Here is an 11,689-nt window from a genome sequence, read left to right on the forward strand (position 1 = left end):
AAAGAGCAAACCGGTATGTGGTGGGTCACTCTCGGCCTTTTTGTTTGAGCCAGAACCGATTATGATATTTTAGACTAAGATGTTTCAATTTCTATTTTATCCAGATGAGAGTAGGATTAAACCAGAATTCGCCTTATAATTAATATCAGAACTAAAACAATAATAATAGCTAATTTTGTTTTTTACTTTCTTATTTAATTTTTATTTTTTACATGTCTTGAATGGTTTTTTTGTTTCTTTTTTCCTCTTTTTATTTGTTGTTTGATTTCCCTTTTAATTTTCTTGGTAGTTTAATTTGGATTTTATTTTTTAAGCCACCTATTATTGGTTTTCTTTATAATTACACACTAGGGACAACTTACAAAGTAATTTCATTTGTCATAAGCTCAAATCAAGCCGAATTTAAACACGCTCAAGCATAAAAATACGTTTATTTAACAAACAAGTCCAAACTTCATTTACCAATCTCAAGTTGGCTCATGTGCCTATCGTTTATACTGCTTTCACGTAATATATCTAACATATATTTATTTAATAGTTGTTGTTGTTTTATATATATATATATATATATATATATATATATATATATGATGAGAATCATTACAGAACCGTTAAATTAATTAAGAACTTGAAAGAACCCTTGAAAACTAATATTTTTTATAAATTTTTTTGTGTGTTAATGTTCTTTGAGAGTAGTTTTATCATTATGTATATTTGTATGTACGATTACAGTTTTAAAAATTAATCTTTATACATATCTATGTTTTGTTTTACACATATGTAAATTTGTTAGTACATAAATTTTACATATATGTAAACTTGTGATTAATATATGTAATCAAAATTTTTTATATAAAATATGATAAAACTACTCTTAAATAATGTTAATATATAAAAAAAATTAAAAAAATTGTTTGGTTGTTAAGAGTTCCTAAGAGTTCTTAATCTTTTTATAGTTCTTAAATGATACCAACCCTATATATATATATATATATATATAGAAAATGGTTCAAATAAGAATAAGGAGTTTCCTAAGAAATGTAAGAACCAACAAATTTTTGACATTTGGCATTACAAGTGATGGTGAAAGAACAATTCTAGGAAACTATGTCGGTTATTGGTGATTTTAAATCTCAACCATTGATTAACATGATTTATTCTTAGTCTTCCTAGGAAACTACTTATTTTTAGGATAACGCTCCTCTATATATATATATATATATATATATATATATATATAGGGTAAGGATCTTAAGAGAACCCTTTGCAAATTGAGAACTTTGAGTACCATTTTGGACCACTAAAAACACCTTTAAAAAAATATTTAAAAAATCATAAAACAAAAAATATTAAAAATTTTAAAAAAGTAAAAAAACCAAAATTCTTATATTTTATTTCGGTTTCATTAAAAAAATAAAAAACAAAAAAAACATCGTATTATACACATATGTATAATTTTATTTAATATTTAGTTACGTAATATACACATAAATATACATATATGTATATCTATATTACATTATAATGCATATAAGTCATCTTCTGCTTACTCTCACCTATGGACGCCGTTAAATTAATTGTGGCCGGCGGTATCTTCATTTTCAGGTGACTCTTCGTTCAAGGGCCTCTCTTGGCCATTGAATTCCCCCACGTCCCCAATTAAGTTTGTTTTCAATGCGATCTTAATGATGGTGCCATGAAGTGAACGGTTATGCAAACAATAGAATGGTGTAATAATTGAATTAATTGGAAGGAGCAACCATACCGCCCATTTGCTCTAAGTATATAACTATGAGCGATGTTTGCAACTCCCCACATCGCATCACGAATGTCACGAAACCAGGTAATTTTGCATACATGAATATTTGATAATGTTGCTGATTTACAAAAATAGTTTTTTTAGTTGACTCTTGCTACTGTTTATTGGTTGCAGGAAGCCGTTAAAGGTTGGTTTAACCAGCTGGTGTAACTCCTACGTATCAATCACATTTATGGATTTTAGTTTGTGTTCAATTTTTCTATCTTAATGATTTCTCAGATTTATATTAGTCTTTTATGTTTATATGTTTCTGTTTGTTACTTGTAGGTATATCGTGACGAAAAGTCCACTGAAAACGGAAAATATAAAGCTTTTCCTCTCCAGCTCTTTGAAACACCAGGTATATATTCGTACTACACTCTACATCTAAAACTTATATAACAAATACATTTTATATAAATAAAAATATTTTTTTTATATAATCATGGAAGTTCAATATTCCATTGAACTATTTTTATGCAAAAATATATTTTTAGGCAACTGCAGATCATTACAATTATTGATATATTTTTTTTTTTAAATTATAGGCTTATAATTGGAAACTCAAATATAGTTCAATGTTGTGGGAATTGGAATGAAATTGGGAACCCGATCGTTGTGATGTGGATGATGAGAAGAGATGTTTGGCCCATCTATTAAAAGATACGGGCAGAAATCGAAGCAAGAAAGGTTTTTGATGATTAAGGTTCAAACATTATTATTACTCAGTTACATCGATTCAGGTGTGTGGAACTGTTTTCTATAACATCTTATTAAAATTTGGTCTTTGTGTTAATGAAATTTTATTTGTCTTTTTGTGTGTAAGATGCATTATGTTTGTAACATATAATGTAACGAAACATCAAATTCGACAAATGCCTAATGGATGAACATGAACAAGGTCCCGTTGACATGCTTTAGAGGTGGGAATTTTATCTCATTTAACTATAAATACATCTAATTTAACCGATCAGTTGAGTTCAAACTTAACTGTGTTTTTTTTTTTGTTCTTACTATACTGTCTTGACGATGTCAAATTCATTGTGTTGACTTTTCAATTTCAGTTGTATTTACTCACCTCACCATATTAAGGACTAGGCATTATATACATGATGTGCCTTTTCATCCACATTCTGCTCCACTTTTATTAACTACTGCAATTAAGAGGAAAATGTGCTGACCTGTTTAAACCTGAACGCATTAGACTGGCCACCAACCTGCTCGTGTTTCCAGTTTTTGTTTTGGAATTGAAACTATTTGAAACTTTTGCTATGCTTTGAATAATTTTACTGGTTTTGACTTTTGCAGGTCAATGATCTTAACTCTTCAGATTCTATAATGGCACATGCTACTCTCAGGCTTATATGCATTGTCCCCCTCCCACATTGTATTTGGGCAATATGCATCGCATTGATCGTTAAAGTTTAGCAGCTGAATTATCGTTAGTACTTAGTACCATTACAGTTTAGTTGATGCACACTGATGGTACTCCAAACAGGATATATTTGGTGATGAAGACGGGACAATCGGGACACATAAGTAAAATTTGCTTATATACATACATGTGTTTCTCATATGTTTTTTTTTCACATGGGTCATGGATGTTTCTCGATATGATTTAATCCGATTTCATTGTAGTCAAGTCTTCCAATTTAACACATTAAAAATTATCTAAACATGTAATGCATTTGACGGACTCCATTGCAACGCGTGGATACTATAATAACACTTTAAATTAGTTTTGCTGTGAATAGACTTTATGGTATTATAAACTAAATAATAACTAAGTATTTATAACTTATCCGGTTCTTGAATTGACCCAAAAATCATATACGTTATCGCTAACACCCTCATACGACCTCGTGGCGTCCCGCCGCAACGCGTGGGTACTCCCACTAGTTTTATACATATGTGTATATAATTTAGCTAAACCGAGTTTTTTTTATGAAACCGGGATGATAAAATAAGAATTTTGGTTTTTTACTTTTTTATGTTTTTTTTTATTTTATAACTTTTTTATTTTTAAGTTTTTTATGATCCAAAATGGTTCTCAATTTCAAAAAGGTTCTCTCATCTCATGATACTAAAAAGAATAAAGTGTCTGGAAAGACTAAGAAGGGATTCTTACCATTGAATCAAACCTATTAATGGTTAAGATTAAATATGGGTAAAACTTAATAGTGTATTTTATTTTAACTCTAGTTTATGTTATCCAAAAGGACATTATAGTCTTTTGTGTTATAACTAAATAAAGAAACTTTTAAACTCATTTATACTGATTGATTCCATTTATTAACTGATTCCATTTTTTAGCTCTGATCCAACCATTATTCATATAAAACACAATCATGAGATAATTATAAAAACAATCATCTAATTTAGAATATTTGTGTACATCAGTTAATTCGTTGTTTTTTCAAAATTTTAATTTAAACATGAACTCTTTTTTTTATATAAATGCATAGCAACAAGAAATCCAAAAGCCATGTGGAAATATCTTTGAATTTTTGATAGTTTAATTGAAGAATGAATGTTAATTCTAGAAAATTTGTGGGTGGTGTTGATGTATATAGATGGAAGACTTATGAAGATTTTTTAAATCTTAAAAGTCCAAAAAATGCTTTAGTAACATCTGTCATAATTTTTTTTTTTAAAAAGGCCACACTATTTGTAAGTTCATATGATGATTATTTTACTTTTTTAAAACGGGTTTTGGTGTGTTGTTGATGTTAGGATTAGTGAAGGCCTTTGATTCGGGTTCGTTGGTTGATAATTAGAAGACAAAATGGGGTGACCCGTTTAATTATGGAGGATGGCCCATTTGACGTTTTCTTGGTCCCTAAGTCATTTAACCTAATTGTTCTCTATATATATCATGGTCATGTATTGTAATCTTTGTACTGTGCTTAATAAAATACCCTAGTTTCAGCCTGTGGACGTAGGTCGCCTTGACCAAACCACGTAAAATCTCGTGTCTCTTATTTATTGCTTTCGTTTGTGCATGTGTGTTTATGTTTCCGTTGTGTACCGACTCTGTTTAATACCTAACAAGTGGCATCAGAGCTTTGGCTCGTTGTTAACACACCGGTTCGTTGCACTGAGACGATTCGCAGGAAGGGTTTTTTATGGTTCTTCGGCTCTGGTTCGAATTGTGGTTTCGAGCTGTTTGTTTCCAATCGTGATGTTTTAAAGAAAGGATTTTATTTCCTTTCTTGGGAGCTTTACAAGGTCAAAACAAATAATAAATGGTAGGGATTGTTTTTTTTTTTTTTTTTTTTTGATTTTGTGCGTGTAAAGAAAGAAATCACACTTTGATTTCGTTTCTTTGTAAGCTCCACCGACTTCATCATAACATAATAGGAAAAGTCAATTCCTTTTGATTGCCTTAATTGTTTTCTTTTCTTGTGGCCGCCTTTTGGAGAAGTTCACCAACAGATTAGGTTTATTTAAAAAGTTGGTGACACAAAGTTGATATAAGTTTCAAGACTTTATATAACTACTTGTGCAAACCAAACCATTAATTCAGCTATGGCCCATTGGCTTGGTGTTATTGTTTGAAGTTGGGGTTTCACTGATTAGCCCGGGTTTGATTCTCAATGGGGAAAAAAAACATTTTGGTGAACCTTTTTTTTCATTTGTGTCATTATTAAGGCCATGAGTTTTACCGACCGTTTTTTTTTCTAGATTCGTAACAAACATTTTTTTTGTTATACCGAATTCGTGTCGTCGCACTGCCATAATGTCCGGGCCTAACAATGTTCGGGTTTTACCGACTCACCACATAACGTCCAGTACCGACAACACTCGGGTTTTACCAAACTTTATTTTAGTACCGTTGCCGTAACAAATGTAAACGAAATCAACATAACTTTTGTTGACCTACCGCCAAGAAACTCGGATTTTTACCAGCGCCACAGTTTACCAACTCACCACCACAACTCCCGAATATGAGTGGACTCGCCACTGCAACGACCGAGTTTTACCAACGACCGGGTTTACCATTGTTTTAATTGTGTTAACAAAAAAGTTATAATATGTTATACGATTGTCGTTGAGTCATTGCCTCAACGTTTGGCCCCGACTAACCCACCCCAGTGGCTCACCTCTATTTCTATTTTTTGTTTTCAGTTTGTTTTAGTTTCAATATCGTAACGAACGTAGCTAATATTGACTAAATTCGCGTTGACTCCCCGTTGCGATACCCAAGTTTTACCGGCCAATTTTACCGCGCAACGCGCGGGTAAATCACTAGTTTAATATATTTGTTTCTTGGGAGCTACACAAACAAACTAGAGGGAAATAAAGGTGTTCTACCTTTTATTAGTTTGTTACGTGAAGTCAAGAAATAGTTATTATCAATTATTATTGTGTTGGTTTGTTCTTTGGCGGGGGATTATAGCGTTTAGGTACGGTAATTTTTTTATTGGTTTTGATTTGCGGGACGCGGGACAAGGTGGTCGAGGTGGTACCGGGTTAAAACTCTTTGAAGCCATTGATTAGAGTTTGGTTAAAAACTCTTGGATTCGCCGGGTTAAGGTTAGAGTTTTTGTATATTGGTTTTTTCTCTTTTTTCTCGTTTGCAATGTATGAAGACGGGAAGGTTCGAATCGACAAGTTTAACGGGACTGATTTTGCATGGTGGAAAAGGAAAATAGAGGCGTTACTTGGGGAACATGATTTAGATATGGTATTGGAGAAAAAGCTGGATAAAATGGATAAAGCCGAAGAAGCAGTTTGGAACTCAAAGGACAAGAATGCTAGAGGTAAAATTACATTGGCTTTGACGAGGAGCTCTGTCAAATATGTATGAAAAACCGTCTGCAGCCAATAAGGTGTTCTTGATGAGGGAATTATTTATGACAAGGATGCACGAGGGAAGTTCAGTTGCTGGTCACATTAATGATTTCAACTCAATTATGTCCAGGTTAGCTTATGTGGGCATGAAGTTGGATAATGTGACTCAAGCTGTTATATTGTTATCTTCTTTTCCTGAGAGTTGGTGTGGAACTGTAACGGCCATTACTAGTTCTACAGGGGCCGATAGCTTGACATTTGAGGGGGTCTGAGATATTGTGTTGGGTGAAGACGTTCGCCGGAAAAGCACGAGTGGCGGATCATCTTCTAGTACGTTTTATGTTGGTAGAGGAATGGAAAATAATAGGTTCAGCAATAGTCGGGGGAGGAGTTCGTCTAGAACCCGGAAGAATGTGAAGTGTTGGAGGTGTAATGAAGTTGGACATGTTAAGATTGATTGTCCAAACATATTACAAGGAAAGGCTGCTGAGGTAAACACTGCTGGACATATTAATAAAGGCGCCAGTGATGACGAGGCATTATTTTGTAGTGTTGATAGCATGGTGGACTCTTGGGTCATGGATTCCGGTTCTTCGTTTCATGCTACGCACAGCAGGGAGACGATGGTGAATCTAAAGGTTGGTAACTTTGGGAAGGTACACATTGCTAATGGTGATGTTCTTGATGTTACGAGCATTGGGGATGTTAATTGGTAACTCCATTGGGAACCGTTTGAAACTTAATGTTAGGGTTATTCCATCGTTGAAGAGAAGGCTTATCTCTGTAAGTCAACTGGATGAACTAGGCATGGAAATAAAGTTCGGTGAAAGTAAATTGTAGGTAACTAAAGGTAGTCTGGTTCTTGCTCATGGAAACAGGTGTGGTTCATTATACATGGTGCATGTGCCTACTGAGGGAAGTATGACCATCCCTCAAAACAAAGTCGGGTTCGCTGAGTCGAAGGGGAAAAATAAGGTTCAATTTGCAAGAGTGGAGCCCGGTGCCAATGTGATTCAAGTTGAGTATTGGTGACGGTGGGAGCGGGTTGTGTTCCGGGAATAGTTACAAAACAACGTTGGGTTTTGAAGACCGTTATTCCGATTGATAAAATCTCTCCTGGGGAACTCTTGCTGAAAGAGGAGAGTGGTAGTAGTTCTCGGGTTATCTCTGGATCTGGTGGATCGTGTGTATCAGTTGAGATAGAGGAAGGATCAGTTTGGCTGATGAGTTGGGGCTCGGTGGAGTTTCAGCTGGCCCTTCTGGTACTTGATGTTGAAGAGGGTTACTGCAACTAGGTGGTAAGTATTAGCTTGTTTATGGGAACTGGAAGCTTGGAAGACTTGTTAATAAATATTACTAATATTACTGATGACTGGGTTGCTTTGTACTTGAATGGCGTGCTAGAGTTTATCGCAAGGCCTTCAAGTGGGAGATTGGTAGGATTAGTGAAGGCCTTTGGGCTGGGTTCGTTGGTTGACAATTAGAAGACAAAAGGGGGCGGCCCGTTTAATTATGGAGATGGCCCATTTGACGTTTTCTTGGTCCCTAAGTCTTTTAACCTAACTGTTCTCTATATATATTATGGTCATGTATTGTAATCTTTGTATTGTGCTTAATAAAATACCCTAGTTTCAGCCCGTGGACGTAGGTCGCCTTGACCGAACCACGTAAAATCTTGTGTCTCTTATTTATTGCTTTCGTTTGTGCATGTATGTTTATGTTTCCGCTGTGTACCGACTCTGTTTAATACCTAACAATTGACATTGAAACAAAAACACACTATGAAAAGCAATCTTGTTTGTTACAAAAATACACTAAATTTTAAATATTCGATGTGTTTTTTAAATTCAATTTTTATTTTACGCTAGTAGAAATATGTATGGATGTATTGGGTTGGGAAGTTCAATTTGAAACACAAACACTACTAGAATAGTACTCTCATTTGTTAAAGAAACGCTCTATATTTATTCCAAAAATAGGAGGTTAGTTAATATGGATTTTTATTCCAAAATTAAAATATTTTGTGGTAGACGATCATAGCCCTATGTGTTTTATTAAATCTAATGGTCCATATTCCTTCCTACAATTCTTGGGAAATATTAACTATTTATTTTAACCTCTCTCTCTCTCTCTCTCTCGATATATATATATATGTGTGTGTGTGTGTGTGTGTACAATAATCACTTATCGTACATTAGGTACGCGAGCTTTATAAACGTCGATCTAATTTTACGCGGTGGCATAATCGTAAATAACCTAAATCTAATTCCATGATCTAGTTCATCAATTGATTCATCGGGCGTTCATCCATATCAATATAATTCAACCGTCGATCCGTATCAAACTAATCTACAAATTGACGTCGAGCTAAATTTTGAGTTATCTAAACTTAAAATGTTCATTACGTGCAAATAAACTTCAAACACAATCGATCAATATTTTTTTACAATTAAACAAACGATTATTGTTTGTTCTTCAATTTTTCGCCTAATCATACAAATTTAAGCCTTCAATTTTACAGTTGCAACTTATTTTGGATGTTAAACAAAACTGAAGACACTGTACATTTAAACGTTCTGACCAAAACGAACACCTTTAAACGTTCAAGTTTAGAAGTTCTATACAAAAACTTTAGAAGTTGTGCACTAAAACTTTAGAAGTTCTAACAAAAGGTTTAGAAGTTCTATACAAAAACTTTAGAAGTTCTGTACAAACACTTTAGAAGTTCTGTACCAAAACTTTAGAAGTTATAACAAAAGGTTTAGAAGTTCAAGCTAAATCCACCCTTAAACGTTCTAATGTTAAACCTCTAAACGTCCAGGCTAAAAAACTTTAAACGTTCAAGCCAAATTCTCATCCTTAACGTTCAGACTTAAACCTTTAAACGTTTAGTTAAAACCCATCACTCAAAACTCAAAATTGATCAATTGAAGCTTCAAATTGATGATTAATTGGATCAATTTCAAAGTTTAATTGATCAATTAGTTCAGCAATTTCAATTTCAATTGGTCAATTTGATCAACTTATCTGTGAACAACTCGTGACTGAGGAAGATGATGTTCACGCAGGTATCGTCGATGGTCGCGACGGTAGATTCAATCGTTGGACAGTGATGAATTGATGAATTATGACGGTGAAGGTGAACGGAATCGATGGGAGCAGTGGATCAAAGTTGATGAAATTTACAATATTGCCACCGCTTGTTTTTTGAAATCAACGGTGTAGGAACTCGCGTACGTAATGTACGATTAGGGATTATTGTATTGGATCTTTTATCTATCTATCTATCTATCTATCTATCTATATATATATATATATACATATGAGATGGTTTAATGGAGAAATCATATTAGTGTGTTAATCAATCCAAAAATTTAAGCTTTATTCATCTCTTAATATCAAACATTCCAAAAACAATTCATATATGCGGAAAATCATTCCAAACTTTAAACAATTCATAAAATTTTCAATTTTTTTTTTCATTTTCACGAGGAATATAGGTCGTTCATGGTTGAAAAAATGGTTTTGGTGTTGCATGTGAAGGTATTATAACGTTAAAGGTTATAGCTTTCTTTCTTTCTTTTTTCTTTTTAATTCTTTATTTATAAAATAATTAATTTCATCAGTGATTTCATAGTCTACCTACATAAATTTCTGTGTAGGTTGTGTAGTACGTTTTATGTTATATGTAGGTTTAAATCTGGGTATATATATTATGTTATGTGTATGTAGCGTAGTATATATTTTCTTATGTGTATGGTGTGTAGTATATATTATTTTATGTGTAGGTTGTGTATTTCTTAAAACGTTAAAGCATAAATTGTGTTATGTGTAGGGTGGGGTATATATTATGTGTAGGTTGTGTATTTCTTGAAAGGTTAAAGCATACATTATGTTATGTGTAGGGTGTGTAGTATATATTATGTTATTATATATTGATATGTTTGTGTTTATTACAACTTATGTATGTGTTGATGTGTAGGTGTTGTAAATGTACGTAGGTGTATCTTTGTGTAGGTTTTGTGTATATCTGTAGGTCATATTATAAATTTGTAGGTGACCACTAATGATCTGTTGGTTGTGTATGATACTATGTGTAGTGATTGGGATTATGGTTTCGTTGAAGACTTAACTAAAGTCGGAGCGATAATGATGAACTTAAGAAAATAATATGTGGCCAAAATTGTTTTTGGGGACAAGTTTTGGTTATTGGTTGTAATCCGATTATGAAATGTAATGTTTTGACTATTATATGAGCAACTATACGTAATTGGAATGATGATTTCGATATTAATGTTTATTAATTTTTAAATTAAAAGTTAGCAAAGATATATGATATAAAAAATTGTTTTGATAATTTGAAACTTCAAAAGACCATTAATACCTACCGTATAAAAGAAATTATGATAATTACCAATATGTTCATACATTTATTTAAATGAAAAAATGAAAAGAAAAAATCCGATTGGTTTGAATTATTTCTCACACTAATATTACTTCTCACATGAGCTTAACCCTATATATATGGTCAGAGGGTCAGGATAACGTACAATAATCCTTAACGTACGCGAATCATGCTCAAAGGCAAAAAAACAAAATGCTCAAAGGAAAAAAATACTAAAACGCTCAGCCAAAATACTAAAATGCTCAGCCAAAATACTAAAACGCTCAGCCAAAAATACTAAAACGCTAAGAACGATTTTTATGAAAAAAAGTAAAAAATTGATCGATTAACGATCCAAAACTATTTATTTCGGTGAGCCAATGATTAATTGGATATGTATTGATGATTTCGAGATCTTGTGATGTGCATGGATCGATTTCATGAATATAAGTATTCTTGTACCTAAAGTATGTTAAGCAATTATTGTATTCTATCTTCTCTCTCTCTCTCTCTCTATATACACACACACATACACGTCTAAAATAATTATAAACATGTGTATAAGTTAAATAATAAATAACAAACGAGGCAAGCTTGAGCTTGAAAAATACTCACTAGCCGAACTCAAGCTTCAATAATTAAGCTAATAACAAGTACTCAAGCTCGAATTCTCTGCAAGTTAAACGATCCGAGCTCGAACCTAATTGAGATCG

The 11,689-nt window shown here is 32.9% G+C and overlaps 1 long non-coding RNA gene across 1 annotated transcript; it reads left to right on the forward strand.

The window, feature by feature from the left end:
* Positions 1-1,854: 1,854 nt before the first annotated feature.
* LOC143533477 (uncharacterized) lies at positions 1,855-3,326 on the forward strand. Its single transcript, XR_013135363.1, has 3 exons — positions 1,855-2,159; positions 2,347-2,504; positions 3,107-3,326. It is a non-coding gene; the product is annotated as an uncharacterized LOC143533477 (long non-coding RNA).
* Positions 3,327-11,689: the final 8,363 nt, after the last annotated feature.

This window comes from Bidens hawaiensis, unplaced genomic scaffold (assembly GCF_021521415.1).
Source record: "Bidens hawaiensis isolate Kalapana, Puna unplaced genomic scaffold, B.hawaiensis_p1.1 tig00009749_1, whole genome shotgun sequence".
Taxonomy (NCBI): Eukaryota; Viridiplantae; Streptophyta; class Magnoliopsida; order Asterales; family Asteraceae; genus Bidens; species Bidens hawaiensis.